Genomic DNA, 4,783 nt, shown 5'->3' on the forward strand with positions numbered 1-4,783 from the left:
AAGGGTTGTTTTTTGCTTCCTTCCTTCCCTGCAGGGCCTCTCCCTGCCCCCTGAAGATAAGTGTTCTGGTGCCCACCCCCCACCCCTCCATCATCACTCCTGTTCACCAATGTCAGAGCCAGCCTCATATGAGGAAAGTAATGTACTAGTTACCCTTGTTTCTGTGTGTACAAGGCATTGAGAGAGGCTCTGCGCTATAGCCATCCTCAGCCCTCCATGCACTTCCTAGTAACCTGTATCTGCTCAAGTGTTCTATTGCTGGTGCCGTGGACTGAAGTTCAGTGCACCAGTCTGGGTGTGCCACCTTGGAAAGGGAATTGGTGTGTGTTGTGTGTGTGTAGATCTTAGGAAAGGCAGCTCTTCAGAAGGCTCCAGGAAGGCGATTAAACCATGCAGCTGTGGTCTGGTGGTGGGGATCTCTGTGACACAAGGCGTGTATCCTTGCCCACTATGTATCTTGAGTTGGAGTCTCCTGGGGGGAAAACCCTGCTGTGGAATTTCCTGAGCTTACTGACTTATTCATGGCGTCTTAGAGACAGAGTATGGGAGATCATCCCAGAGGGAGGTTCTAAATCAGCAATAACAGAAGTCCATCCCCCTTGTAGGTGTAAGTGCCTGAGATCAGCCTACAGGACATTGTCCAGCAGATTTTAATCTGAGAGAGCCAATTGGAAACCCATCTGCCATCCAGTGTGCCTCTTGTGTCTATTGCCCTGACCTCAAGGAGCGTGTAGGACAGAGGCTGAGAACCAGTGGCCACTGACCCTGGTGCTGAAACCCTCAGAGGGCCAGAGAGACAGGATCAGAGCTCACTCGGGAATCAGAGCTGCTCTTGTACAGGGACTGACCATGGAATAATAAGCCTTTTTCCTGCTCCACAAAGGAAAATGAGAAGGAATTAATATTTGTTGGACCGAGAAACCCAAATTCTTAGGCAAAGAGAAAGGAACAGATGGCTGGAAAGTTGAGGCAGGATGGTGGGAGTGTGTGTCTCGGTACAGTACAGGAAGTGCTGCTCAGCTCTTGTGGGACAGAGCAAAGAAAGTGGTTCAGAATAGGAGGCAGACTGGCCTGGGTTCAAATTGTGCCTTTGCCCAAGGACAGACAGCCGATGGGTGTACGCTCATTAGCTTTATGTTCATGAATGTGTTACCCAACCTTTTTGGGTCTCACTATCCTCATTTAAAAAAAGGTATAATAACAACATTTACCTTAAAGAGTTAATTTTAAGGATTAGTGTTGTTATTATTGAAATTTTAATTTATTTTTTTCAAACTATTTTATGGACTTAATCAAGACATCATACTATTCCATAGTTCAGTGTTGTCCAATTGCTGCAACAATCAGTTTCAAAACATTTGTTTCCTTCTTGTACTCCTTGATATCAGCTCCCCATTATCCACCCCCCCTCCCTTAATGCACCCTCAGGGACCCAGATTCTAGTTATTGTCTCTAGAGAATCGTCCATCCTGGGTTTCTTATAACAACAACGAAAAATAGAAAACACATGAGAGTCAAGAAACAGAGATATATCCTACATGAAAAAACACATAAACAGCAAATATTAAAAACCAGAAGAAGCACAAAGTGTATTAAAAGGGAGATCAGATGACGAGGTTATATGATTATAGATAGGTGTTCTGAGCACCTCTAGAGAGATCTCCATGGGACTAAACCCACCAGTGTAACAAATAAAAGAAATAAAGAACTTCTACAATAACAGTCTCAGCTATGTGAACAGCAACATGTGGCATTTATTGATAAAAAGATTGGAACAGAGGATTAGCAGAGGCAACAAAAACATTACGTGACAGAAAAAAGCACAAAGCTCAGGCTCACATGAACTTTATTGGCTTTGAAGAAAGGCCACACATGGGTTCCGAGTCAACAACCGAAGTTTGATCAAGACAGAGTAGCACCTTGGTCTCACTAGAGTGCTGGTGTGCATTTTCATCCTCTTCCCACCTCTCTCAGTGTTTTATGGACTGTGAGTATTTCACTGGGTAGCTACTGGACAAGGTAACTGTAGGGACTTTTACCTGCTGTTTGTTTGTGTTTTAACTCTAGCGCTTTTTTTTTTTTTTTTTAATCAGGAACAGTGTAACCTCTTTTAAAATGTATATCAAATGATTATGATTTAAATATGTATTGAATGGACAAGATGAACTCAATTGAAATCAGTGAATTTATGGCTTTTTTCTGGGGAAGTTCAAATATAGTAATAATGTCAAACACTATAATGTCAACACAATGATAAAGAGTTAATATAATGCCAGTGAGATATTTTATAAAATATGATAAAACACTTCTGCTGATCTAGGAAAAATAAGTTGAAAAAACCTCAAGAATTTTCTAAAGACAATTTCTGTTTCAGCAGCTGTTTGAGTGCTTGCTGTGTGGAGCACTGTGCTGGACCCTCTGGTGAGGGGATTTAAGAATGGATGGCTCTTGTGCTAGCTACATCTTCTTTAACCCTCACCACTCTCTCTTTAGGAGGGAGCCATTTCTTTAGGTTGGGATAAAGTGATAGGGAATCTGAAAAACAAAGTCAGGAATGTGAAATGTTTCTCTCAACAAACAAGTCAGGAGGCCCTGAGCTCAGAGCAAGCATGAAGCCTGCATGATGGAGAGCCAGGCCCTCCTAACCTTGCCATGGCTCCCAAGGCTGAGTCACTTCGTGGCCTGAGATGACTGTCGGAGCTCCAGCCTTTGCAGCTGCGTTCCAGGCTGTGATGAACACTTTCTAGAAAGTGTGCATGAAACCTCATACATCCCCTGACCTGATCTTGGTCATATGGTTACATTTAACAAGTGAGGGAAGCTGAGAAGTGTAATCTATATTGGGAAACTTGTGTTTACCTAACAACCATAAATTGTATTATACTAAAGAATAGAGGGATGGATATTGGGAGCCAATCAGTCTGCCCCACTTTCATTTGCTCCATGTAATAAGTGTGATAGCTCAGAGAGGTTAGTATCAGCCCAGTATTACATGCCTTACAAGTGGCTGAGCATCAAAACCTATTGTAAAGAATAACTTCTAAATTCCCATTGGATTCTTTGATAAAAGGAAGAAAAAAGATGAATATAAACAGAAAGGACTCAATTGCTAACTTACACGGGACCTTAATTATGAGACACCACGAGTTACACAGCAGCGAAAACACGGAAGCTGTTTATTAATCCTGTTGCACAAGTGGATCTTAGTGTTGAAAAGAATCGACAAGTTTAACCACACACTGCAGCGCACTGCAGGTGGACTTAGGCTTAAGGACACACAAAAAGTAGAAGCGAGAGGATGTATGTGAAACTGCGTACTGAGGCCTCAGAGAAATGGTGCCCACAGGGTCCGAGGGAAACGGGGGCCTGGGAGGGAAGATCTCCCTTTTTATTTGATATATTTTGGTAATTTTGAATTTTAACAGCTAACATGCATTATTTTATAATAAAAATAAGTTATTAAGACTTCATCAAATTTGTATGTTTAAGATTGAAAATGTTTAGTGTGAAAAAAATTATTGATTCACTCTAACTATGAGAATCTATATGTGTGTATGTGTGTGTGTGTGTGCATGCAGGAAAAATTGATGACAACTTAGAGGTTCAATGTTAGAGGGCTGCGTATTAAGTTATATTATATCCAAATAATGGACAATTTTGCCTCCATTAAAATAATGACAAATATTTATATGTGATAAGTTTAAAAAGCAAATTACCGAAGCACACCAACATTGGCCTTGTGTCAGTTTTGACTCCTGTTGGAGTTGGAGTAGGGCTGTGTGCCCCAAGACCTGTCATGGCAGACTGCTCAGCAGTACATTGCCAGACCTCCTACAGCAATTCTGGGGGAACGGAGACCTCCAGCTTTGTGGTTAACAGTCAGTGTGCTAGGCATTTGTACCACCCTGGGTCAGTCAGTCAGTCAGTCAGTCAGTGGGTCGATCGGTCTGTCTCTCCACATACTTTATTTTTGTACTACTGTGGATAGATGCATGTACTTATATATATGTATACATTTGCATGGGGGCATTTTGAAAGCATATATATAAATTATTAATGATTTTGTCTCTGATTTCAGGAATCTTTTTTTCCCTTGTAACTTATTTGAATTGCTTAATATTTTTTAAACATCATTTTATTGGGGGCTCATACAACGCTTATCACAATCCATACACACATCCATTGTATCAAGCACATTTGTACATTTGTTGCCATCATCATTCTCAAAACATTTGCTTTCTACTTGAGCCATTGGTATCAATCAGCTCCTCATTTCCCCCTCCCTTCTCGCTCCTCCCTCCCTCATGAACCCTTGATAATTTATAAGTTATTATTATTTTGTCATATCTTACACTGTCCGACATCTCCTTGCACCCACTTTTCTGTTTTTCATCCTCCAGAGAGGAGGTTCTATGTAGATCCTAGTATAGGCTCCCCCTTTCTGCCCCACCTTCACTCCACCCTCCCGATATTGCCATTTTCACTACTGGTCCTGAGGGGTTCATCTGTCCTGGATTCCCTATCTGTACCAGTGTACATCCTCTGGTCTAGCCAGATTTGTAAGGTAGAATTGGGATCATGATAGTGGAGAAGGGGGTGGGGTGGGAGGAAGCATTTAGGAACTAGAGGAAAGTTGTGTATGTATATATTTTTAATCATTTTGTTAGGGGCTCATACAACTCTTATCACAATCCATACATACATCAATTGTGTAAAGCACATTTGTACGTTCATTGCCCTCATCATTCTCAAAACATTTGCTCTCCACTTAAGCCCCTGGCAT

Source organism: Echinops telfairi, unplaced genomic scaffold (genome assembly GCF_000313985.2).
Source record: "Echinops telfairi isolate 266 unplaced genomic scaffold, ASM31398v2 ScPeMD7_22;HRSCAF=79, whole genome shotgun sequence".
In the NCBI taxonomy this organism is placed as follows: Eukaryota; Metazoa; Chordata; class Mammalia; order Afrosoricida; family Tenrecidae; genus Echinops; species Echinops telfairi.